This window comes from Nyctereutes procyonoides, unplaced genomic scaffold (assembly GCF_905146905.1).
Source record: "Nyctereutes procyonoides isolate TBG_1078 unplaced genomic scaffold, NYPRO_anot_genome, whole genome shotgun sequence".
Taxonomy (NCBI): domain Eukaryota; kingdom Metazoa; phylum Chordata; class Mammalia; order Carnivora; family Canidae; genus Nyctereutes; species Nyctereutes procyonoides.
In genome coordinates this window covers 17830852-17858819 of record NW_026575146.1, presented here as the reverse complement: position 1 = coordinate 17858819, position 27968 = coordinate 17830852, and the positions used below count along the sequence as shown (strand labels likewise).

General features: G+C 41.7%; 1 protein-coding gene and 1 long non-coding RNA gene across 2 annotated transcripts in view; one reads left to right on the top strand and one right to left on the bottom strand.

Annotated features, from left to right (window-relative positions):
- PACRG (parkin coregulated) overlaps nucleotides 1–27968 on the bottom strand; it is a 519397-nt gene that overhangs the window by 93573 nt on the left and 397856 nt on the right. The gene's annotated exons all lie outside the window — the stretch shown is intronic.
- LOC129499695 (uncharacterized) lies at nucleotides 4297–24422 on the top strand. Its single transcript, XR_008662438.1, has 3 exons — nucleotides 4297–4435; nucleotides 5861–5927; nucleotides 24014–24422. It is a non-coding gene; the product is annotated as an uncharacterized LOC129499695 (long non-coding RNA).

The window sequence follows — 27968 nt, the reverse complement described above, 5'->3', positions numbered from 1 at the left end:
ACTGATTTTTTTTCATTTAAAGAAATTTCTCACTTTCTATGAAGCTTTTTAAAAACCAGAAAGAATATTGACAAAGATTTACAATTTCTGAAAGAAAAAATGTAAAATCCTAGAGAAATATTCAACACAAACCAAACTGACATGATAGTAAACTCAAATGCATAATAACTTTTTTTTAAAAAAAGGAGTATGGCATCTCACATATTGAAAATGACAAAAACAGCTATTGGTACCTTCTCTTAATGTAATTTCCTAAGTTAAGAATTTATTCATTTCTTCCTTCCTACAGGAATTCCTCCAGGTCTGAATTTGAGGTTACTTGTGACGTAGCTTCCTTTTGGGAAGCCTAAGAGGCCAGCAGAAACATCACTTTTCCCTTAATTTATTGCCACTGATGATGGGGCCTCTCCAGGAGTCAAAAAGCATTGTTTTCTTGAACACTCTCCCATCCCTCCCCCTTCCTCCCCCAACTTGGCAGGACTTCTTAGGTCCTGATAACCTGCTGTGGCTTTGGTCTGTAGGCTCTTTCCTATTACCTGATTCCGTACCTCCCAGCTTCTGGATCTTTTGGCATTACAACCCACATGGGATTGGTGGGCGTAAGGGAGGTGAAAGGGGAAGTGGGAAACAAAGAGGGTGTTTTGTTCCCATCAATGTTTTTGGCTGTGCTGTACATATAACAACATGCAGGAAAATATTAATCCATGGGGCAGAGATGGGAACTTTTGCATGACCTATCATCTTAGAGAAACCTGAATACCATAGATAAGATAAAGGTTGAGTAGAATTGATAATGAAAGAATCTGGAAACTCAGTGGTCTCTCACTCACCTATAACAATGTACAAATATTTCTAGAGGAGAAATCATTTGAAGCTGACCTAATGCCAACAGTCCTCTCTCTCACCCTTTTCCAAACACACACAAACACAGTCCTTGTCAGTGCTCCAGCACCTGTGATTCTAATGATGAAGGGGTGAGAGACTCCCACACCTGCCAGAGAATGGGGCATCCCTCCATAATTTTAGTTCCTTTAAACTTAATAATGATTTTCTTAAAAACCACTGTTTATTAGGAAAAGGTACACTTGGTTCTATGTGCATGCAGTCTGTTTTCTCTTTATAGGGAACTAATTAATACACGATCACACCCCACTCAGGTATGAAAGCTGCAAACAACTGCACCCCAATGTGATCTGTGAGACTTCATATAAGATGTGCCCCGCATCGTTGCAGTGACCTGCATTAACTAGGAAAAGCTTGGACGAGTAGGACCTAATTGACAGGTAACTTCTCTTCATTTTATTTTCAAAGTAATTAGACTCATGAAGCTACAAGACCACAACAGTGCTGGCAGACTGCTCACAGCCTTTTCTGATGAGCTGGCGATACCTTGTACATTAACAAGCCTGGAGTTTGCCGCTATTGTCCTGTGGATTCAGAAGGAGCAGAGTCATCTTTTCCTCCAAGGCACTCGTAGTGAGATGTACATTGTTGTTACGTGAGCTAATGAACTGAGGGAGGAAGAGCATCGACCACAACTCTAGGCAAACAAAGTTTCTTATCAAAAGAGATCTTCAGAAATGATTCATTTGATTGATTCACAGCGAGGGTGCTTCCTTCATTTCAAATGGTTTAAGAAAATCAGTTTGAGCGAGTGACAATTGTGGTGGAGGGACAAGTGTCAAGGGGGAGGGACAATGATCTACCCTGCTTGGTGGCCATCAGCTGTATCAAGCAGGCACCTGAACACTCTGTGGCTCCCCAGACTCTCACATGTGGAGAGTCACGCCATACCCATCACACAGACCAGAGATGAAGAGGTGCCCTCACATTGAACTCTCAAGCTGCCATGGGAGCCTGGCCTCCTACGTACTCCTTCGGCATTCTTTATTTATAACTATGTAGATGTACTTGCTGAGGCCCAGATAATCTGCCTTTTTTTCTCAATTACTCACAAGGTTTAGGCAAAGTTGCCTATTTTTTATTTCATTTTTGAGGTTATAAATTACTGAAATCGCAGGCAAGGAACCAATCCAGGATCTATTTGCTAGAAGCCTCTCTAGGTTAGCTTGGCTCACTATTTCTTATTCCAATGTGAAAACCATCATTACAACTACTTCTCTTTGAACTCTGAGAATGGAGAATCCTGAAAATTTGACAGTTGGTGGCAATTTATGTAACTTGTTCTATTACTGTTGGCAGAATGTAGGAAAACATAAGAATGAGAATCTGAATCTATAATACACACACACACACACATGCACAGACACCCATATTTATATTATGTTTTAGAAGCAGCAAAAGACAGACATCGCAGTGTTGGGACGAAAGAGAGATTGTTTGCTGGATGGGACTTAGCACTCAGGGCAACTTTGTTTTTATTCCTTAGTTACTGGGTAGTTTCTAATTATCAACTGGTGAGTACGCCTGCCCTGGCCTGCCTCTCTCTTTCCTCTGCTGCCCTGGGGATGGCTCCCCTCACTTGCTCCCTCGCATACACCTGTCTTCTGAGCTACAGACCCAGCCTTCCCGCTGCCTCCCCACAGCCTGCTGAAATCTCTGTGTGTGCTTTCACAGTTTGTTCCCCCTGCTGGATACATCTCTCCTTTTGCTGGCCTCTCTATTTCTTGACCTTCGTAGTCCAGCTCCGACCCCACCTTGGGGAAGCCTCCACCACAACTGCCCTACCTCTTGACTCCCCCTGCTCTAACCTCACAGGTCAGCCTCTAAGATCTCTACGTGGGCACCTCTGTCTCCCCCGCTAAACAATGCTCCGTAATTATCAAGGAGTAGAAATAGCAACTCACATTTGTAATGAGCTTTGCATACCCAAGGCCTTCGCTATACATTTGACCCTTACAGAGACCCCTCAAGGTAGGTTCAAATGCCATTTTCCACACATGAAAACAGAACAGTTAAAGTAGATAGTCCTGACTGACACAGCTGATGTGGTAGAAAGGAGACTACATGAGTCTGCCCTATAAGCTCAGGCACTTCTAGGGCATGGTGTTCGTCCCTCGAGCGTGGGGGTCTTGGCTGGTTCCTCTCTGTCTTCCCCAAGCACCTGTGGCTGTCAGTAAATCTTTGTTGAACTGAATTGGACAGGAGGTAGATAAGAATGGGGTTGGTGAGCTGGGTGATTTAAGATTTAATCCCACCCCATGCCTTCACTGTCTTTACAACACCTAGACCTCCTATGAGGCTCCCACAAGGGGCTGTTCTTTTTGTGAGGGAGGAAGCACCTGTATCCCTCGATGGCCCATTTCTAAGGAAACCGAGACAGGAATGTATGCCAGTAGATAGCAAGACTAAGAAAGACCCTGTTATGAAACTATTGATAGATAAGACTTCTTGGTCCTTTAAAAATTATATATGCTAAGAAGAATTAATAAAACATATGCACTACAATGAAGTGTAAAAATAGGTTTATGATGATTAAAAGTTTTCAGTAATTCTGTTACAGTAAGCATTTTTCATAATGCTGTTTTAAAAGTGTTTTCCCATGTTTCTGTCATTTTAATTTTCCTTATCATTGTTTTATGAATTATAAGGTAAGAAATAGTTAATGTCCTTAATGGAAATCTCATATTCTACAGAATGCATGAAAACTTTGTCATGGGAGGATTAGAAACATTAAGACAGAACTCAAAGGACATGAAACTGCTGACAGGCTGGGTGCCCATGCTCTGCTGATCCAGCCCAGACCCCATCTTCTGGTTGCTGAGAATGGCCCAATGCCCAGGTATCAGGCTGCTCAGGGATGTAGGTGAAGCAGTGTATTCTTCATTGCCCCCATGCAAGGACATATAACAGGTTCACTTCCCATCCCAGATATAGCACTGGAAGCCATGTGTCCTGACAAGCATCTCAGTCTGGAACAAACAAGGATGGCTGGCTACCCCATCAAGGTGCTATCCAAAACAAGGATCATGAAAGAATGTTGAAGCTATTGAGGATTTTTAGTTTTCATTAGCTTACCAATTATTATCATCAAGTGTTCCCACTTTGAGCAATAAAAGGTTAACGTTTGACCTTAGAAAAAGGACTCTCCCCGCAGTTCTATCAATACATCTGGAATGCCGCTCATGCAATTCAATCCGTTTTCCTCTCCTACTCATGGCTATGTGCTATTCGGAAAGTATGCATGAACTTAGAAGTATGTGACACGTGCCCACGTTTGTACCCTTGGTGCTTAAAGTCCAAGGTTAATACTATTTGCCTTAGAGTGAGGTCATGAAAATGTTACGGATCATGGAATCAAACATGGACGTTAGGATAGGTGTGTGTGTGTGTCTGTGTGCACGCGCATGCATGCCTGGAGGAGGGAGGAGGCTCTCATCCTGATGTCTCTGTCCCAGTTTCTGACTGCTCCAAAAGAAAAACTCTCTCTTCAGGGGCTGCCACAGGCTCTGGGAAGCAGGAGGCCTAGACGAAAGTGAGTCACATTACTTTTCTCTATGTTTTAAAATAAAAACTTGTGGTAGACTCAGTAGAAGATTCTTCTGGTTCTCAGTCTTTACCAAAGCAAAGTTATTCCATTTCTGCCCTTCCAAGGATAACATTTCTGACATCATTTTAAAATTTAAAAAATACACATTGTCATTTTCTATTCTTTAATGGGCAAATGTTTTGTATCCTTAAGCAAGTTACACAGAAAAAATATATGTACTGAAAAAAAAGAAAAATATATGTACTGTTTACAGTACACTTAACAGTTAATATTAACAATGTTTAAGATGTTAAATCTTAACAATGTTTAAGATGTCTGAAGAATTACCTATGTAGTAACACATATTATCTATAATGCAGTTTATCTCTAACTATACGTATATGTGGGATATGTACATGTCTGTGTTATGAATGTGTATATATATATATAACTATGTTGTGTGTACACACAGGCATGGACACACATACATACATACACACACATACACACACACATACACCCCCCCACCCCCAGCTTTAGAACCACATAGCATAGTTGTTACCTCTGGGGAGGGGGCGGAAACAAGGTCTGGAAGGGCTCGAGGAATTTGAGGAAGACATCATACCCTCACGCACTCTCCCTCAACGACATTTCAGTCCGGCCACATTGTTTACCCCTTCCACTGTTCATTCCTCTTCTCCAGGAAGGTACTGGGTGCTCAAGAGGCACCATGCTTATTGGGTAAGGGTGAGGTCTTTGGGATACACTGTGTGGTTTTGAATTTTGCATGTGCCATTTCTGCCTGTGTGACCATGACCTGAATCCTTAAGTGCTCCAAGCCTCAGTCTCCTAAAACTAAAAATCTAAAAATCCTTTTAATGAATAAATAACTCTGCCTATTTGGGGAAGACGTGCTACACGGAAGGACCAGACTAAAATGGCTATTTCAATAAAGAAGGAGTATTACTGGATAAAAGTTTTTATATTAATTCCAATTTCCCTGAAGACATTGGCGCCCATTATTAGGAATTGGGAGAGTCACACAGATAAATGCATATACAGAAATCTCTTCCTCTGTAATATTAAAAATACTGGTACCCTTGCACAGTGCCTTATATGTTTCAAAATGCATTAAATGACATCACAACTTCACAATTTTTGCTTTGTGCATTTGACATGGACTGGAGAGCTATTCTTTTTAATATCCATTTGGATGTGGCTAATTCTTTGTTTCTCTGAAAGATATGATAGCCTTTGCTCTGAATTGTTCCCTTGTCAATTTCCTTAAAATGGAAGGTAATGAGAGAAAATCTAAAATAAGAAGAGAAAATAGGCACCAGTTTCATAAGGACAGTAGGTGAGTGGGACTTTATTTTCATGATATACCTCTAGACAAAAGCATTTACAGATGGCATTTTTTTTCCTTTATAGTTAGAGGTGATTTCAGAAAAGATTCGTGCCCTGGAAACAGCTGAAAACACCCCAAATGTCCATAGAGGTGAGAACCGATTAGCACTAACAACTGTATTTGAAAGGAAAATTTTTACTGTGAAAAAAATTAAATCGCCACTAATAAGATATGTACTTCTTTCCTGGGGAAAAGGAGACTAACTCATAAATTTTAGGTTCAAGTTTTTATTTTATTTTATTTTATTTTTTTAAAGATTTTATTTATTTATTCACAGAGACACACACAGAGAGAGAGGCAGAGACACAGGCAGAGGGAGAAGCAGGCTCCATGCAGAGAGCCCGACATGGGACTCAATCCAGGGTCTCCAGGATCACATCCTGGGCTGCAGGCGGTGCTAAACTGCTGTGCCACGGGGGCTGCCCTAGGCTCAAGTCTTTAAATAAAAAATTAAAATATCCCCAATAATACAACCATAAATTCAATATATTTTTTCTACCTAAATTTTCTCCTTCCTCCACCATCTTTCCCGCTTATGCTATGTATCATTCCATCTTTCTAGTGTATCTCTCCACCTGTGTCTATCCTCTACCTACTTGTTTATCTGTCAGTCTGACTGCCTTTATCTTCTGAACATCTACCAGATCTTGTTATATAGAGATATATTCATTTATATCTTATTTCTTGGCTTCTCTTCCTTCTTAAACTGCAGAAACTACCATTGGAGTTTCATATGGTTAATATGTCAACAGTTCTAACAACAATAATAGGTAACATTTATCCATTACCAAGTGCCAAGCTTGATTGCTCTGTTCATGGAAGCTGTTTTTCCTAATGGCGCCCCAAGTTCTGCCAAGGTAGATTTCATTACTTCTATTTTGTTTCTGCCAGTGTATAGAGTAGTTCAGCAGCCCGTTCAATGTCACATAGTAAAGTTCCCAGGAACCCTGGGAGAGGTTGTGGAGGGGAGGAAGGAGTCAAGTAGAAAGGATGTGGGGCAGGGGAGGAAGGAGTCAAGGATCACCGTAAGATGGAGACGCTAGTGAGCAAAGGGCAGTGTCATTGCTGGAGACATACAAGCTGTTGAGGGCTGTTGGGAAATGGTAATAGTAATAGCTTTCACATCAGAGGTGGCAGATGTGGTCATGGTGGCAGACATGTTTACCTGTAACTAGCCCATGAACATCATCATTTAATTCTCTCTCTGCACATTCTCATCATTTAGTCTCTCATAGTAACTCTATGAGGAACATGATGGGTTTGATTTTGGACATGGTGCTCTGGATGTGGCCATGAGATAAGCCAGGGAAAATGTTGGACAGGTCACTGAAGAGGCACAGTGTGAGCAAGAACCAAATACAGGAGTGATTGGTTCAGAGGCCACAGAGGCCATCTCACAGATTAGTGACTGGAAGAGGGGCCGATGCCAGTTGGGGAGCAGGAGAATGAAGGAAGAAGGATGAGGGGAATGCATGCTGAGCTGTGAGGTTAAATCTCAGAAGCCAAGCCAAATAGAAGGTGGTCTGCATTGTCAGCCAGTCAAAGGAGAGGCTATGAGGTGAGAAAGTTCAGATCTGAGAATATCAGAGTCATGGCTCTCCAAGAGAGCAACTGTAGAATGGTGGTGGGACTGAAACTTAATTCAGAAGGAGAACAATGTGATTGTGCAGAGGGGAAATGGCATCTTTAGGCATAGAAGTTCTTAGAAGTTCCTTTTCTAGGCAAGGTGATGAAAGAAAGAAGTACCATAAGGTTAAAATGGGGGTTAGGGGAGAAAGGAATGGAGGCAGGGCAAGGTGTTTAATTGCCCTTAGCTGTTGAAGCTCCTAGTAGCACTGGTACAAGTGGGATCCCTTTCTTCCTGTTTTCCCTGACTGTAAAAAGTCTCTAAAGTGTATTTCCAGGAAATGGGGGTAAGGTGGGTGGACTGGAGTAAAAGGAAGTGGCATGGAATTGGAAACACTGTGTTATCAGGACACGTGGAAAGGAAAGAGGAGGGTGGCTCAATGCTCTTCTTCATTGCCTACATGTCTTATTAGAGTTCATGGTCAAATTTATTATGTAGGTAGACTTGAACTCAAGAGACAGTCTCAGAAATGTGGTTAAGGTGGCATGCATAGTTAACAGTTTCCTTAGCATTACTCTCTTTGGATTTAATGGCTTCAGATAAGACTGAAATTTAAGGAATTATAAAGGAAATTGACAACTAGCCAATGTAATTTATAGAACATTAAAATGAAATATGAAAACAATCAAATATCATTCATTTGTATGTGGTTGAGAGGACCAACACATCCCTAAATATGTTCTTTCTTGTGCATGGACAAAGAGACTCCTTCAATTGTTACCTTTGAAAAAGTGCCTCATTTTGAACACAGTGAGAGCTGAGGGTCAGTGGAAGTGGCTTCTCTCTGGAGGACAAATGCACATCAAAATGAAAGGTGAAGAGGACCAGTCTCAGGAGAGAAGGCAAGACATTCATTTAGAGGAGAAACACTTGGCATATGCCTGAATGTCCAATGCTTACAACATGCATGCATGACAAGAAAAGGAAAAATATAGGGGAAGGACAGAGAGAATGAGGTACAAAGAGAGGAAAGAAGCAGAGTATGCTTGATTCTGGGCAGTTAGCTTAATTCCCAGTGGCCAAGAAGATCTGCACATCCTAATTTTCATGACTAATTTTACTAACTCCAAAATCCTTGGCTATATGGATGAGTGAAGTGACCATGGCCTAAAAAAAAGGGTGGTCTCTTTAGTATCAGTGTGCCAGTAGGAGTCCAAATGCAGCATTACTCCAGTGGTGCTCCATCCAGAGCAAAGGACCAGGGGCAGAATGGCCTCAGTAAACATGTGGCCTTGGGCATCCACCAGCTGGGGAGTTCTCAGGGGCCCCACTGTGAGAAATACCAAAATAAAGACAGGCAGGAAGATCTGAAGGGGCAGGTTTGGAGAATAAAAGATGGACACAGATTAAAGGAAATATTTAACACTGAGTTTTGGGGCATCCTAAGGAAACACTGCCACTAGGGACATTGGTTATGGGATCTCTGGAAAGTGAAGTTGGGTGCAGCCTCCAGCACAGATGCTCTCTTTACTGTCCCATATGGTCAGTATTAAGAGATTAACTTATAATCCAACATGAATTTGAAGAGGTCTCTGATTCTGTATGTTTTTCAACGTGTTTAAAATATATATAACATTGAAAATAGATTTTATTTGAAATACTTGTAGGAATAACTTACAAAATATTATGTGCTAGTATAATTTTTAACTTTGAAAAGGAAAAACTTTAAAAAAATATCTTTGAGGAAAAGTTATCCAATTAAATAATACAAAGCTTTAGAAAATGAAACTCCTTAGCTGAAAGCTGCTGATGCATCCATGTCTTTAGAGTTTCCCTTCTTGTTCTCAAGGAAGACTAGATACTGCCCACATTTTGTGCACGATATCTAGATTCTTAAAAATTGTCTGTCTCATAATCCCTGGGGAGAACTGCCTTGTTAGTAGTGTTTTATATTTGTAAGACAAGTTAGAGTAATCCCAGTTGAATAATGGTAAAATTACCGACTTTGACCTTGACTCTTCACACATTGTCTCTTAAAAAGTTTAAATCAGCCCTTGAAAACAAATTGAAAACAAAACTGGAGAGTTTTCCTCTAGGCATTTGAAAGACTGACAATCATTTTTTATCCCTTCAATCTAAGTGAAGTCTCATGGAAATGGTTAGAGCAGCAAAATGTGTTCTATAATTTGCTATTCATAAAAATATAAAGTGGCACATTAAGACTTTTTTGTAGACTTCACCGCCAACTTAAAAAATGGATACTTTAAAATTGCCCTGAAGTTATATGCTAAATGTGTTTGAAATTTATTTTATTTATCATAAATATTCATTTGAATTAAAGCCTTCAAATGTCATATCAAGGAACATATTGTAATTTTTTAAACCAGGACAAAACAAATGGTTACTATTTATGATGTTTTTAAAAGGTTTTTTTTTTTTAAATTTATTTGGTCTCAGGTTTATGAGTTACAGAAGAGTAAGGAATCTTGGGCATTTGGAAAAATGGAAATCTCAGGAGTGGATAAGTGTGTCAGATCCTTTCTGCAGCTAGGAAATCTAGTGACAGCCACATGCTACATAAAGTTACAGATGTCTGTGCTTGTCTCACATTTGACAAATGCTCTCAACACACCTGACCTGGGAGCCAACAGGCATAACCACCCTCCAAGAAAGGTACAAACACATACTAAAATAAAATGTATTTTCATCAAGTCTAAATATAGTTCTATATAAGGCATCCTTGTTGGAGAAATCTAGCTTTATACACCGTAATAAAAAATGTATTTAAAATGAAATAAACACCTTAATTCATGCTTATCTTGAGACATACATACCAAAGTTTAAATGTTTAAAAACAAGGCAATAAAGGCATTTTTATGGTTGATAACAAACTACAAATTTGTCTGGGGAAAAATCATTAAATGTTTGACAAAAGAGCTGTGATAAGACATAAAGAACACAGTATTCACTGTCTAAAGAACCAGAGGGGGAAATACAGCTTGTCCCCGATCCCACATTTTCAACTATGTGTGCTATGATTACAGTTATAAACAATGGCTACTGTGTCAGCACAGAGAAAAACAAACAATAGGTCTTTTTCCAAAAGTATCTGTAGGAAGAACATACAAACGAGTCAACAAGGGAACTGAAATAATCCTTGTATTCTTTGTAAAAATAATACTTAAAGGTTCATTTGCAAGAATGTTGGTATTCTTTTTCCACTGTGCATCTTATTTTCTTTCATTCACTATAGAATTTTTCCCAACTTGCACCTGGTTTGACCAGCAGTCAGCTGGCTTCTGAGGATTTTCCCTGTGCTATTCCCTCCAGCCCCCAGAGACTCTGTCGACAGCTGCACAACTGTGCTTTCTTTAGTTATAAAAGCAAGCTTGTGACATCCTTTGCTTGATTCAGTTAAAAACTGAATTAATTGAAATCAATTCAACAAATACTCCCTCAGTGCTTAGTGCGTGGAAGGCACTGCTGGATTTGGGGCGGGGGGGATACTGAGAGAGGAGTGAGCCATAGTCTTCAAGAAGCTTACAGTCTACTTTGGGCTCTGAGACAAATGTAACACAGGCAGGGCAAAATGCATATTTTACAAGAGACAATGATTCAGTGTTGCATTAGTTTAGAGAAAAAGAGATGGATGAAAGTGTCGTCAGATAAGAAGTTACCTGAGAACAATCTTGAAGCACAAAGGCTTTTAGTGTTGGAAGGTGGGAAGGGGGAGAAGGTGCTATTCCGCTGATGGACAGAGTGAAGACAAAGTGTGCCTCCTTCCAGACTTGTGGAAGTATGGTCCACAAACAAGTCATTGAGATGAATGGACCCCAAAGTGCCCGTCTAAGAGCAGAGTGAAGGTATCACAGGGTCTCACAGCTAAGGGTAGACTCACACAATCCCACAGCTAGGGGAAACCTTCTCCAGGACCTATGTGGGTGCCTTCACTCAAGAGTGGAGATGGCTCAGGCCAGAGATGGGCAGTGACTTTGCAGGGATGATGGCAGGGAGGATGACAGGGATCTGAGCCCCAGGATAAGGAGGAGGAGGGGCACCTCACAGAGGGCAACGAGGCAGAAGGGAGATGCAGACATCAGGAAAAGGAGGAAAGTTAGGTGACAAGGAGATTTGACACCTAGGTGGAGCCAGGTAGGGTCTTCTACAGAAATCTGGTTCTGAGCATGGAGGGAATTTGGATCAGAGGGTTCCCAGGGATAATGATTAGTTTGTTTACTATTGCATTTGAGGTGAGTGTCCATCCAGATAGAAGGGTTGAGGAAAAGATGCTCATAGTTCATGTTGTTCTCCTGAACTGAAGGCTAATTAATAATGCCTCCTCTATCTCGAATTCAAGTAACATTTTTCTCCAGGCCACTGAAATATAATAGTATAAATAATATTTTGATTTCGATATTCTGATATGTGTTAAATAAAGGATTTCTGATTTGGGCTGTTTCAGGAGCACAAAAAAGATTGCATCAGAGCATTGGCTAAACACACTTGCAGTCGCCTATGCGGGCATCGTGAGCAGAAGACAAAATGACAGATCATCAGGGGAAGAAGAGTACATTGATGTTGACTTTGTCTTTTGGGCAGGCTAACAGAACAGATGAGTGGATTTAATATAAGACAAAGAACCTCAAATGTTTGCCCCATTCCAGGTTCAGCCTTGTCATGGATTTCACCAAGGTTCAGCACCAAGGGGTTACTTTGTTCTCATTAACTTTTGTTCTTACTAATGTTTTTGACCTTTGATGTCCGATCAGAAGAAAAGTAGAAAATAAATAATTTTTACCTGTTCTAAGGGAAGAAATTCAGATTTCATAAGAAAGCACATTCTTTCCAAGTCCCCTGTGCACCCGTGCAGGGCCTTCAGACAATTTTCAGACATATTTAAGCTTCGGAATTACTTCAGTGCATTGGGCTCTTTGCTTAAGAGCCTAAGTCCCTTCCTACAGGGCCTGTCAGAGCACTCGAGTCTAATGCAACTCTGCATCAACCAGACTGTTTCTTAATCTGTATTTTATTTTTTGAAAACTTAAATTCAAGGGTGTCTAGATGGCTCAGTTGGTGAAGTGTCTGCCTTCGGCTCAGGTCATGATCTCGGGGTCCATGGATCGAGCCCTGAGTCATGCTTCCTGCTCAGCGGGGAGTCTGCTTCTCCCTCTGACCCTCACCCTGCTTGCATTCATTCTCTCTCACTCACTCTCCCTCTCTGTCTCTCAAATAAATAAAACCCTTCAAAAAAAAAAAAAAAAGAAAAGAAAACTTAGGTTCAAACATTCGGCTCAAGGCAGATCGTTGCTGATGGGCCTCATCTTCATGATTGTGCTTTTGAGGAACAAACATACATGTGGATGTATGTTTGTAGACTTGGAGTTTAGTTGAAGAATACTTACACCTTCTTTTGAAATTCTATTTATATTATATTTAGGCAAGTTTTCTGGGTCATAATAAGCTACTAATGAGTCATTGCTGGTAAGGCTCACATTAATAACTTTCTGTGAGGAGAGCAAGGAGTTGTTTTTCTTCATTTGCCTATTATTGAGTAGGGAAAATCCACTGAATGTAAATCTGGACAGTCACATTATGAAGACCTGCATTGGAAACCTACTTTCTTCCATTGATGATTGAGCTTCCCCACTTGTAGCGATCGTTCCTCTTTCTGGAATCTGTTACATATACTTTTATCGATGAATTCTACTGCTTTTGTGCTGTTACCAGATATAATTCGCAAAAACAAGGGACTGGCCACCTGGGAGTCTGGCCCTGCGAGCATTAACCCAGCATGTCCTGTGTGACCAGTGTGTCAGCATTTATGTAAACTGGGGGCCATGAATACAAGCCCTTGTCAGTCACTGTCATTGGGCGAGTGGTACTGGGAGCAGCTGACTTTCTGTTGATGCTGATGGTTTGGTTGGTGGCTACATTTAAATACATTTTCACAAAACTCATCTGTGTCTCTTTCCCTAGAAATCAACATGGAGTTAGCTTGCAGCGGGACAACCGTGCCAAACTTTCTGACAGAAAATGAAATGGAATTGTTGTTTCATATAAAAGGGAACATGGGAGAGACCTGCAGTCTATAAGCTAAGTGTCGATTGAAGCACTTGCTACAATAGATGGTTGGCAAGGTCATTCAGCCTTTAAAAGTATCAGATAATAAATGTGCAGGGCACAATCATCTAGTTCCTTTCTCCAATATATTATGTAATAAATTCCCAGGCAGCAATAGATAACTTTTCTTTTTCCATTGATCTATAAAGGCGTTCTTAAAACACTGTGTTAACAAATTGGCTAAGTGTTCTCCTGTAGAGTTGCATTGCCTAAAACCAGAAGGCGTCATCATAGCTGTTATGTATTTGTGAGCAAACCCCTAACCAGTTCATTTCGTGCCTGATTCCTCCTCAAAAAAATTATATTAGACATAGAACTTAGTGGTACAGATGCTGCTTTCTTTGATCATACAAAGGGGGTTTTATACATAAGTTATAAATCTTCACTTTAGTTTCTTTTGGCAAAATGTTTTCTGCAGTATCATTGCACTTCACCGTCTTTAACATTTAAAGAAATTAACCCCCTCATATTTTGTTAGGCTAAAAAAGAATGGTCTCTATTATTTCAGAGGAAAGCATGTTGATTGCTTACAAGAATAAAAATGTAGAAGATGTTTTTCAAGTTCTAGCAACATTCCTTAATTGTTCTTAGTAAATACCTACAAGTGAATAGCATTTGGAAAGATCCAAAGCCCAGTGTTTATTGTATATAAAAAGATTATTTGTCTCCTAACTATCTAGATGGACAATGACAACTGTGTTTGGGGTTCTCAGACCTGACACAGGAGCAACATGTAAATGCTTGCAACTACTTAGGAAATTTTGGTGCAGATTGTATCATAAAAATGAAACTAGACAAGGCAGGAGAAGGCCCACCTGTAGAAAATGGGGAAGCTGCCCTTTAGAACCACAGAATCAAAGACTCTTCACATTTCCAACCTAGAAAGAGGGCCTCTGGGTTCCTGGGCCGATCCCTTGGTGTGGGTCCTGTTTCTGAGGAAAAGTCTTTCAGAACGGAGTATTCATGCCCTGACTTATAAAGGAGGGGTTAGACTCAAAAATAGTATCATCTTTTTAAAGATTTATTTATTTATTTTAGAAAGAGCCAGAGAGAGCACACTTAGCAGCAGGGGAAGAGGGGCAGGAAAGGGAGGATCCTCAAGCAGACTCCTGGCTGAGTGCAGGGCCCAATAAGGGGCTCAGTCCCATGACCCCCGGATCATGACCTGAGCCAAAATCAAGAGTCAGAGGCTTAAAAAACTAAGCCTCTTTGATGCCCCATCATCAAGTTAGAATTTTATCAAGGTCACATGTAAGAGAGTACATAGGATTTCTAAAGCAGCTTTCAGGGCTGAAATATATATTCCTGGATTCAGAGTTATTAACCAGTCATTTGGATTGGGCACAGGTTTAGTATCAGCTGTCATCAAAACAACTGATGCAGGAGCAAGTCAATTCAACATTGACTAAACATTTGGTAAATGCGTACTGTGTACAAGTCAAAGAAGATAATTATTTGGGAGAACTTTTCCCATACAAAGAATGGTTGATTTGGGCTTTATCCCGTTGTGTTATGAAGCAAGCCAGGACTGTGCTTGGGGACTCTGCACAGATCACATAACTCCATTTAGAAAAAAGATTTAATATAAATGCACACAACCCCAAACTAGCTGCAAAATGACAACTGGGAGTTTTGTTTTCACCAAAGGAACACCAGGATGAGACTTTGTGTTGAGAAAGGCAGTTCCTGTGGCAAGTACACTAACAAACACAGGAATGTGGAATCTCAGAAGACTTGTGTGCCAGTCCAGAAGTAAGGTGGGGAGAGTCTGAACTCAGGCAGAGGCAATAAAAGGAGAGCATGATGAAGCCTTTCACAGCTGATGCCCAAGACCAGATAAATTGACTGGATGTGGGTGGTGACAAGAGCATGGCCCCCAAGATGGTGCTGGGGTTCCAGGAGGGGTGTCTAATGACCGATTTATTAATAAATATTGGCATGCAACACATAGGAGGAAATAGACAGCGAATTTAATCCTGGTCCTACTGAGTTTAGGGTGTCTAAAATGCAGTCGAAAACATCAATTGGTTTTCAGGAGACAGCCTGCTTTAAAAAAGAGAGAGGAAAAAAAAAAAGACCCAGGAACCGCTGACCTGGAAGTGAAGCAAATGAAATTGCCTAGGAGAGTGTGGAACCTCAGCCACTCCAGAGTGGGTGGAAGGAACAGAACAGAGAATGCGAGTGAAGAGAGAAGGATCAAAGGGGAGAATGTAGAGATTTCATGCCCACTAGTAACCGTCCAAGTCATCATTCTGTGTGTGCTGCGGGTGGGCAGAGGACTGGGGCTGATTAAATGCTTGCTGTCCGTGCCAATCAGCACTTGGACAGAAAGGCGCCTCCAGGGGTGGGGTGAGGTACAGAGTGATGGTTAGTAAATATTTGCTGAACAGAGGTGAATTCTATCAAACTAAATTGGACCAAGGGAATGTCCTGTTTGAGTCCATGAAACAGGGCTGGAGAGTCTGAAATGTGTACCTGCTTCCACTGGGCCAAGAGGCATACATGTTCCAAGTGAGGGGTGCTAGAATTGGACCAGTGGAGTCAAGAACTCAAATTCTTAGCAAGAATATAAGGCAGAAAAGATGTGATTGGGGCACAAGTAGGGAAAACAAGTCTCTAAAACTATACTAGTTCCGTGAGGGAATTCCTTTAGACATTTGAGGGAAATCTGAGAGGAGAGATGATGGAATATTGTTTTCTAATTGCAGCCTAGAGCCATGGGTAGCCTTTGTCACTGGGCTATGGGGGGCTGTGGGGACACCGATGGCAAATGGGCTATGTTGGCCCAGGGTGCTGGAACCAACCCTGGGGGCTCCATTCTGAGCAGAAGAGAGAAGATCCAAAAGCTTGCTGGAAGAGCGGATACACAACAAAAGCTGTGGGCTAGCCAGTCCATTATTAGTGTTCTAGAGAGTGGTAGGTCATGGGTGCTCACAGGGGCCAGGGGCTACCAGCCCAGGTGGAGTGGGTGTCAGGGGAATGGCTGGGTCACCATTGGAAGAAGACTTGCTACTGTCTACACTGGGCTGAAGCAGAGAAAGTGGAGAGTGGGCCCTCTCCCCCTCCCTGGGGAGGCAGTGTCATATCCTGGGCCTTCAAATAGATGTGGATGAGCTGAGGAGGAAGATAAAACAAACCAGGGCAGTAGCTTAAAACCTAAATGTGGCAAAAGTGTCTCCCGGAATTGACTGGAAGTGTCCTGACTGGACCTGGTTGGGCAGCGTATGGACTCAGAATCTGGAAACTGATTGAGATACATAAAAATAAAGAACATTTCCATTTGTATTCCTACTTTGTGACTGTGACCCTCATTTCCATTATGGCCCCAACTAAGCTAAAGTGGTTGCTTTGAATTTTATGGGATATTTACAAGTGGGATTAAGCTGACAATCTAGTTATTTCTTCCAGGATCTTATTGGGTAGTGATGGAAAGATGGGGAGTCTGTAACTAGGCCACCAGTTTACACTGTGGGCATTCAATTTGTTCTTTCTCTTACAAAAAATTTTTTTAATCATCTAGTATTTTCCTAAAAATTGGCTAATATCTTTGCAGTGAAATGTGATTACTAAAGCAACAGCATTTAACATCATTAAGCCCTGTTCATTTGAAAAATCTAGATTTTCTAGGACGACTGGGAATTATCTTGGGGCTTTACTCAGGCTGAACTTGAGACCTGTGCTTCGGCTTAGCCTGTTACGATGTCTCTATGTTATAGGAGTTGCTAGGTTGTTTTATAACAACATCCTCTGATCTATCTTTTTTAGTTTCATTTTCTATTTCAATCCAGGCTTATTCTGGCCAGTTGTCCCCACTTACTGTTTTCAGTAACAATCAAGTGTGACAACCCCAAGTAAACCCCATCCCTTCTTTATCTTCTTCTCTTGGCACTGCCATGCGGGGCTGCCGGATGGGGAGTGAGGGCCTCTCCCACTGTCACTGGCTGTAGGTAGCAGTATTTGGGCTGCCTTCCGGCCATGCATGCTACGTGAACTCTTTTTTTTTTTTTTTTTTTTTTTGGTTCCTGCTCATTGCATTGCCTTTCTGGCTTCAGCTCTCCCAACCTTTCAGGTATCAGGCCAGAAAACAAATCTTTAGTTATCTGGCCTAATTTGCACTGTTTGTCCTGTATCCATGTGCCCACCAGGTCTCCGACGGAGCCAAATCGCTCCCTTCTTATCTTTCCCATACACTGGTGCACTTGTTTGCGAAGCCTGTGGCATTGTCTTTTCCAAGAAGGGTCAGCTTTCGCTCCCTCCTCGCACTGCGGAGTGCCTTCACATACGTTTCTGTATAGTAACCCCTGAGTCAGGCCAGGTTGTGTATCTTTATATTACTGATCTCTCCTGTCCAGTGCTGGAGGAGACCAAGATAGCTGAGTCTCTGAATTAACTAGTCTGGGTCTGATGTTTATTTTAAGGAATTCAAAGTTTTTTGTTTTGTTTTCTTCCTAAGAGTTGTTTTAGAACTCACAGCATCTGGACCACTTACAGCAATTAGAGACATCAGACCTGCTGTGGCCGATGGGAATGATTTTTGTGCACGCACACGCATGCCCACACACCCTTCTTTATCCTGTTGAGCTACTCGAAGCTCTTTGCAGTTATTAATGAAATATAATATTAAACATTGTACCATTATTCAGGCACTACTTTCCTCTAACAGTTTTCATCATAGTTTGCTACTCTGAGTTTCACCATAATTTGTCAGGGCACAGGAAACATATCGGGGATGGTTTTATTGAGTTAGCACTGAGGCATATGTAGAGACTCAGAATAACCTGTAGCATTAATGAAACAATTTATGTACAGGACTTACGAGACACTTAAATGGACCTAAATTGAATAAGAAATGTTACTTTAAAATTTCCAATTACTCTATGTTCTATTATCTATGAGTGCTGCATATTAGCACCGGGGTAAATTTCTTAAGGAACTGTGTGCAAGGAGCTAAATTTGCACATTGATTTTTGTCTTTTGTCTGCAGTTTAAGGCTAATTTAAAAGGATGGTGAGGAGATTCTATTTTCAACTGGCTGAAGTTCAATAAGAATATAATAAAACACTGTTATAGCAAACTCTTTCACAGTGAAATTTTGGCAAAGCTTAATCTAATTCCTTTCAATGTGCTCCAACACAGCCAAAATACTGTTCTAGTGAGCAAGACACCCATTAGAGTGACAAGCTTCCTACAGTACAAGGATTTTTCCATATTTTATTTCAAGGCAAATCAGCATTTCATTGCAAATTAAGAAGGCAAAAAGGAAATATTTTATAATAAAATCAATAAAACCATACAGTTTCATTACAGCTATATTTTTATGATAAGCCTGCATTTTCCCTAATTTCAGAAGCATATTTGATCACTTTAGACATAGGAAATTACTCCATTTAATTATTTTTGCAGTGAAAGCTTTGTAATTCTTTATAAAGCCCACTGATTAGCTTAAAAATCCTAATGAAAAGACTGACCATATAACAGATCTCTTTGGATACAAGTCAAGAATGGGAAGTCTAAAAGTATTTCTTTTTTTTTTTTTTTTTATAAATTAATTTTTATTGGTGTTCAATTTACCAACATACAGAATAACACCCAGTGCTCATCCCGTCAAGTGTCCCCCTCCGTGCCCGTCACCCATTCACCCCCACCCCCCGCCCTCCTCCCCTTCCACCACCCCTAGTTCATTTCCCAGAGTTAGAAGTCTTTATGTTCTGTGTCCCTTTCTGATATCTCCCACACATTTATTCTCCCTTCCCTTATATTCCCCTTCACTATTATTCATATTCCCCAAATAAGTGAGAACATACACTGTTTGTCCTTCTCCAATTGACCTAAAAGTATTTCTTTTTTGTTGTTGTTTTCTTTAAACTCTACCCCTCCTACCCCCATCAGCCAGGTTTAAGTCCATGGCTTCCTATTAATGGAAGAGCTGACAGGAGGCTTTAGAGGGGCACAGGGCAAGGCTCTTAAAATCAGGAGCATCAGATGTTCCTGTATGTTTTCTGCTTCATTCTCTGCTCATCTTCCCAAAACACTGGGCTTTGTCATATCACTTCCCTACAAATGGCCATTGGCTTCCCACTGTTTTCAGGATAAAGTTCTTCATTCAAAAGCAGTGTAGTTCTGCACTTATTAGCCTCACACCAGTTCCCTGCATGACCGCAGAGTACCTCCCTGGTCCTGTCTTCCTCTGCTCCTCAAGGTGGAACCCCTCCCAGAGCCACTGTCCTCTCAGTGTTCCCTGAGTACACCCAGGGAATTTTTGTCTTCTTACTCTCTTAGATCATTTTCCTGATCTCAGATGCCCGCCCTCCTCATTCACTCATTCTTCACTCATTCAGTTAGTGTGTATTGGGATGCAGTACCAGCCACACAGTTTCAGTTCTGCACTTTCTAGACTATTCAAATTCTATTCATTCCTCATGCTGTGTTTCTTCTATAAGCTTCCTTAGTTGATAAAGGCTACCAGAATCTCTCCCTCCTCTAGACTCACAGCACCCAGCTTATTGACCACTCTCCCCATGCTTAGCAAAGCAGAGTCCCTGTTTGGACTTGAGTCAAAGCATCCAATGGTACTGCGCTCTGCAGAGGACTACCTCTGTGGCCTCCAACAGGTCAATGAGCATCTACAAGTTTCAGTTTCCTTGTCAACAAAATAGGAGAATGCTTATATCATTATTTTTCTTGGGAAAATGCTGTGGGATAATACAGGTGGGAGTTCACCTTTATGTAAGGAATTATCATTTCACATTCATATCAGTGTTTAAGTATGTGTTTTCTTAATTTTGCTAATTAGATACTTGGAGATTCTTTTTTCCAACAAAGCTGCTGGATGTAAAATGGACCCATATTGAGATTAGGCACCACATTAAACAGCAAGTCTCTTTTTGAATATAACATGACTCTAGAGATTGTTTCAGCAGCACAGAAATTAGTTGGGATTGTTATCATGGTCGAAGACAATAAGCCTCATCAGCAATCTTATTTGGATTGGTTTTGTAGATGAGAACATTCCAAAGACCATTCTTGCATTGTGTTTCAACTGAGAACCAGAGTAAAGTAAAACCAGATATTAATTTTCACCAAGCATAAAGTATTGGGATTTCTTTAGTGACTTTCATCCATCAGACGATTTTTCTCAATGTGAATTTTCAGAAAGCAACAATTTTGCTTGTTGCTGGGAAGTGGTGGGTTCTCTAAAGAAGCCTGAGTAGGCTCTAAAGCTACTTCACCCACTAGCCGTGGAGTACAAGGGCCTAGAAAAGTCTATCACTCTCGGTTGAAACTACTGGGGGAATTAAGTAGGCTAAGCCCTTAGAAGGTTCCTAGGTAACCTATTTGAGTTGAAATGTGACCAAGAATCCTTAAACCTTACCTAAGAGCAGGAAAGCTATAAGGATCGGAAGTGATTAGGGGCTTTGTTTAAGACCCCATCCAGAAGGGAGAGCCAACAACAAGGCTGCTCTGAGCAGCACCGGGACGGGCTGGGTCCTATTCGGTGCTATCTCTCGAATCAGCAATGTGATACCCAGCCGCACTTCCCTGGGCCTCACCAGGCCTCCTGGTCAGGGCTGACCAGGTGGAACTCAGGTGATTGTGGTGTACACAGTCCTTTGCTTCATGAGTTTAAATCACGTTTATAGGCACCGAGAAGTTCATGGTGAGAAAAGAAATGAATGAAACATGAAGCACTGCTGTCTAGCTTGCAAAGCAGGGGCGCTATGTCTGGAACGGTGAGGGTGGGCTGCAGACGTGTGTACACTATTTTTTTTCTTTTTGCCACTTCAGGCAGATAATCTGCAGTTTTCTGTCCCCACACATGTGGATACACTGGCAGGGACAGGTCCCTGGGTGGTGGCTGAGGAAGGGTAAAGGGGGGGAGGACAGCTGGCACGAGACACGGAGGCCGGAAACAAGTCCACAGTGTTTGTCTCTAGGCACCCACAGAATAATTGAGAATTGGTTCTTTCATTTCTGTCCTCTGCTCAGCTTTCCATTGCCCTGAATCTCTGCTGTCCCCAAGTGGCCATCTGAATCACTGAGGGGGCCATGGAGATACTATGAGGGTAGGTATAAGCTTGCTAATGCTTACTGTCTAACAAAGCTATATCACATACTCTGTACCTAACCTTAGTTTATCAAATAGCCCGGGGTGTGGTGGTGACATGGTCAGGTGTACAGGTATCAGGATCAGTCTGACTAGATTTCAAATCCCTGTGCAGGCATCTACTAGCAATGTGGGTGGGATCCTGGCCAGGTGCTAGCCCAGATGACTCAATGGTTTGGTGCTGCTTTGGCTTTTGGGGAAGGTTGCAAAGCTGAGCAGAGACACAGATTTTGAGCTGACATATATGGGCCACACCCTGGCTCTGTCATTTGCAATCTGAGTGCCCTTGGGTAAATGCTGTACCTGCCTGGTCTCTAACTTTCAAATACATAAAATGGGAATTAAGTGGGGATTAAGGAGAGCACTGCGTGATGGATGGAATTGCCAAATCACTCCACTGTGCACCTGAAACTCATAGAAGACTGTATGTTACCTAAGTGGAAATAAAATACAAACTTCAATAAGAAGAAAAAAATGAAAAAAAATATATAAAATGAGAATTCAGATACTGTCAGGCAAGGCACATGAAGCCTTTGGCATGTGATCATGAAGCGGTCAGTCCATGAGAGGCAGTAGTTGTTAATAGTATGTGGATAATCTTTGAGAAAAGAAAAGGAAAATCTGATTCTCTGCTTGATATCAACTTAAGAAATAGAGCTTTTTGGCCTCTCAATATGCTTGAACAACCAAATTAGTTGTGTAGAAGAGTATGTGGGATTAAATTACTTGTGGTGACCATGCAGAAATCCTCCCATAAACTCAGAGCAACTGTTTAGCAGGATTCCCATGATCTATGTATCACATCCACATAATAACTGGTGTGAATTCATTACTCCATATGGGAGTATAAAAGTAAATAATGTTATTGTGGGTAGGACTAGTTAGTAGAAAATCTTGTAAAGGATTCACAATATCTTCATGAATATTCTGGTTGATAAACCCAAGCATCACACTCTCCAAATAAAAAGATACATTTATCTTTGTGAGCTTCTCATTTTTCAGAAAGTACCAATCAGGCAGGTGACTTACTTATGGCTTTCTTTCAGGGAGGGAATATGTTCAGGAAATGGGCAGCAAAACTTAATCTTGAGCAAAAAGCATAATCCCTTCATCCAAATTGCAGGCCAGAAGGAAGAAAAGGTGACGAATAAGGGGGAGCAGAATGAAAATAAAACTTATGTATGGCTGGGAAGGAGTGCAATGGTCGGAGCCGAGAGCCATGTAATATGAGTGATATCACAGTCAATGTCATCTGCAGACAGACCTCCTAAGGCAAGTACAGCGCTGGATGACTTGAGCCAGTAATTCAGCTCGCTGAGCATGTGTTCAATGTTCATGAGCATTTCACGAGGGCTGTGATCCGTGCCAGGTCACAGCCCCTGTCTGTGTAGCCTCGGGCAAGTAGCTTACTTGCCCAGGCTTCAGAATTTCATTTGTAAATGGATGGGACTAGAACTAGATCGCATTTTGTGGCTTACACATTGGATATTGCTAAGATGGTTATAAAGAACTTTCAGATATGGTACTTGCCCTCAGGGAGCTCCAGTCTAGATGGGAGCTGGCCACAAGCACAGGGCATGCAAAGATAAGAAAGAATCTAACCATGTAAGATTCTCTTTAAAGGAACACTCAATGGGGCACCTGGGTGGCTCAGTCAGTTGAGTATCTGTCTTTGGCTCGAGGTCATGACAGATGACCTCAGTGGGAAGCCTGCTTTTCCCTCTCCCACCTTCCTTGCTTGTGCTCTTTCTTTGTCAAATAAATAAAAAACATTTTTTTTAAAGGAACACTCAGTGGCCAAGTTGCACCCAGGTCACTTGTGGGGCTATATGCCTTATGTCCTTCAGAGTGGCTCAGCAAGGGGTCAATGTTGAAGGGGGTAGATAGAGATGGAGTTGCCACTGTGCCTGCTTCTTTCTTTATGGCTCAGTTCCCCAGCAGGGGTCCTATCGATCTTCCTCACCTTCAAGATGAAGCACATAAGCAAAGAATAACAAGATATCAGTACAATCTGAGTACCATAAAACATCTTCCCACTTCTAAAAGAGAAACCTACAGTTTAAAACTCGAGGATTTTACTGAGTCCCAAGTGGAAAGTATCTGTGACTTATTTCATCATGCTGAGAATTCAACTCATAACAAATGAAAAGTAAAAATTTTAATTCTGAACAGAACAAATTTGGCCCTTTTAAAGGAAAAGCTCTATCAACCCAAATAGGAATTGTGACATGTAATTTTATCAAAATTTGCTTATAATACATGAGTGTTTTATCTTTGAGTGGCAATTTGAAGCACATCAGAACCAATGAGTTCCACAAAATTATCAATGATATAGAAGGATGAAAATATTGTGCCTGATTATTCCTTTTCTCTGTGTGTCTGTAGGCTGGATATGGGGAAGATTGAGAAGCTGGGCATTTGGTCATTATGGCACCGACCCCAGGAGCCTGGAGATGCAGCCCATCCTATCAACGCACATTTATTAATATGTCTAGCAGTAAAGATTAGATTTGCTTGCATGTGACAGAGAACCCTACATAATATTGGCTCAAGCAAGACAGACATTTATTTTTTTTATCATGTCAATAAAAGTCTGGTAGGAAGAAATCTGGCTATTAAGAAGTCTAAGAGCTCCACAAAGTCATAGAAGAACTGAACTTCTATTTTTGTATTTAAATGTCTTGCATGGTGGCACCTGGGTGGCTCAGTGGTTGAGCCCTACAGGGAGCCTGCTTCTCCTATAGGGAGCCTTCTTCTCCCTCTACCTGTATCTCTGACTCTCTCTGTGTGTCTCTCTGAATAAATACATACAATCTTAAAAAAAAAAATAAATGTCTTGCATGTGTGTCTTCTGTCTTAAGATTGCTTCATAGACAAAAATGGCTGCTGGAGCCTCCACTTTCTTATCTGAGTTCCAGGCTCAGGAAGGACAAGAGATCTGCCTTCCTCAGCTGAAGGCCATACAACACTCCCCCTCTGTTACTGACCCCAACTTAGTCAACATGTCCAACTTTAGGAGTAGTTATGAATCTTGTCTTGCTGCTGAGGGCAGTGGACTGAACAAAATAGCTGATTGGTTATTGAGGAATAAAGGGAGAATGAATGTTTCTAGTATCTGGCAGTCCCTGTCTCAGTGCATACTTAAACATGGGAGACCGGCTTGACGTTGCCCAGGATGCTCCTCACATTCTCTCTTTCTGTCTTCCTTTTCACTCTTATTTCTCCTAGCCAGTGCCCTCTGCTCTCAATCCTATTTTTCCCTTATTCTGGAACCTTCTCACATGAATGCTCCATGCTCTGTCTTGAATCTCCAGTTGGCCATCCTCAAAGTGCCAGGTGGAGAACAAGGTGGAGCAGATTCAAGCCTCAGCTGAACAGGAAAGACAAGCGCTGGACCAAACCGTGATGAGCAGGTAAGAGTTTGCAGAGAAGTCCATGAGGCTATGCGAGTGCCTGAGAGGAACAGAGTTAGCCCAGGGTGTATGAACAAGACTCTTCTAACTAGGAAAACATGGTTTCATGAACAGAAGTCCCTTCTCTCATTCTTTCTCAATGCTCTTTTACTCCCACTGTCCATTATCCCCATTTCTCAGAAGAGGGGTTTGCCATTTGAGACTCATGGTCCATCCCTCAGCCATCTGTGCACCGGCCTCTGCCCCCACAGCTCTGCTGTGACTCCTCTCATGGAGTCCACACATTCTCCAAGACGCCGCAGCCTAGAGCCCTTCCTTAGGTGTGGTCTTCATATCCTTCTCTCCCTGTGGCTTCCACAGAGTGTCCACACCCTGGCATGAGAAACTCTCTGCTGCAGGCTTCTCTGACATGGGACTCTCCTGGTTTCCTTCTCCAAGTCCTGGCCTTGTAGGCCACCCTCCGGCTCATCTTCTGCTCCCAGCCCATAAGGTGCCCTTGAACAGAACTCTTCTTAGCTTCCTTTGCTTCTTAACCACAAGATTTAGGTGGGTGATTTCTTCAGCTTCACATTTTCAGTTGTTGGCTTCACAAGGATGCTCCCAAATCTCTCTCTCTTGCTCCCTGCCCTCTGACCATCTGGGTAATGAACTGCTCCTCAGTTATGTGGTATGCTCAGTGGGCCCAGCCATGCGGTGGCCCCTGTGCACAGTCTCCTGCACTTTCCATGGGCCGCCTCAGGTGAGCCCCTTGCTTTCTGTCCCAGCAGTGCAGGTGCCTCCAGGCCTGCTCAATTGACACTGGCCCGGCTCCCCAGGGTAGCTGTCACTCTCTGGCCCCAAGCATGGTAGTGATTATTTCACTCATGTATTTGCAAATATTCAACAGCAATTACTGCCTGTGGCGTCAAGTGGACTCCCGGGCATATCCTCAAACACCCTCCACTTCTCAGTTTCCTCCTCTCTCCAGTCTCTCCCGGGCCACCACTGCTGAGAACCTAATGTTTCTCTTCAAAGCCTTGACTCATGTTATTCCTCAGCCTAGACTGTGCTTTGCCCATCTGCCTGACTTTGGAAGTCTAGGTGAAATGTTTTATGGAAACTTGCCTCATCTCTAAAATCAGGCTCCAATGGCATTTCATTGGCATCTGTCTATGGCCCCTGTACAGCTTATCTCCTGAACTTGACTGCAATCTCCTTAAAGATAGGGATTTGTCCTGAGTTTCTTCTCCTCTTCCTATCTTTCTCTTTTCTTCCTTTCCTTCCTTTGTTCATTCATTCATTTGTTCATTTATGCCTTCCTTCTTTCTTTCTTTCCTTTCTTTTTCTTTCCATTTCCAGTACTTAATAGAGGTTTTACTGGACAGGTGTTCAAGAAGCATTTACTAAATGAATAAACAAATTATAATCAAAAGAAAGGGGATCAGGGGCATATGGCCAGGCTGGTGTGCTCCTGTGCAGGTGACAGGTAAACATAGAGAGTCTTCTTCTGTTCTCCATTCATGGAGAAAAGTGTCTATTAAGAAATAGGAAAGTTTTACCTCCTATAACTTAGTCTGGATAGTGCACAACTTTTTTTGATGCAACTGTAATTGCAAGAGGATTGGGGAAACGTGTGTGCTTTTCCTGCCCACCCTCTGTGGCCAGTTACAGTTCACAGTAAATGAAGGAGCTTAGTGTAAGGAGTGAAGATGGTGAGTGCCTGTATGCAGACAGAGTGAAGAAGCCCCCACAGGAAGGGGAAAACAAGACAGAGCAACTAACATTTTGTAATCACTCAATTCATCTGCTTTTATTTTGATATTTCTCTGAGTAAGGTTATTTTGACTTAGAAGGCAAAATCCCTAAATTAGGTAAGGACCCAGCAATAACAGAAAAGACTTTTAACCTAGGCTTTGCATAGGAGAACTGAAACATGAAATCAGGAAGGATTCTAGTTTCTGAGACTGGAAATCCAAAATTGAAAAAGCCAATTTATCTTTTCATCCATTCTGACCTGGAAGCAAAATGTTGGCTTATAATTGAAAAGTGCTGAGATCCTTCAATGGAAATGCTGCCTGAGGAAGCAGAGCTATTTCTCCTCTTCTGATGGATGTCACTCAGATCCCATCTGGCTTAGCACTTGGTTATGTTGTGCTCATGGGCTGTATGACACCTGGTCTTTCCCATGTCCCGTTGTGTGCCCCAGGAGCTGTATTCACAACTTCTGGGGCTTTCATGCACCCCTTGAGCTTCCAGAGAAATCCACTGAAGTAGTGAACCAAAAATAATTGTTAACCATAATTCCTCAGGAATGGTAGCATCAAAAATGGCTGGGTGAGGGTACTCATGAATAACTTTCCATAGCCTTCTTAGGTCTCCCCTCAACAAACCAACTCATGTAAATGTGTAATTTAAGTAAGAATTAATTAATTAATTAATTAATTAATTAATTATTAAAGTAAGAATTCTGTGCTTGCTCTGCAAAAACAGTTTTAAGAGAATCTCCTTAGCCTCTTTCGATCAGATCGCCTCCCCTGAGAGTTTGGGAGCTGACATTATTACCCTGGCTTTAAAATTAATTCTCCTTCCCCCAAACTCACAGACCAAACCCAAAGGGTAGGTCTCAAAAGGGTATATATAAGGGAAATATTAATCTAGTGCCCCTTCTCCTCAAACAGTCATGAGCAATGAATTTAGAGGAATAGAGTCCTGGGCTAGGATATAGGATGAGAGACTAGGATAATCCACCTAATGAAGATTAAGAAAGGCAGAAAACATCAGCTTTCAATGATACAAGTAGGTGATGTGGCAACATGGAGTCCTGGAAAAAAGCCCGGCAGACGTGGGTTGATGTTATAGCTCTGCTACTAACTAGCTGTACTTTGGACAAATGTTTTCATCTCTCTGAGGTTTCATCTGCCTCCAACTTATGTTTGTTGTGAGGATTA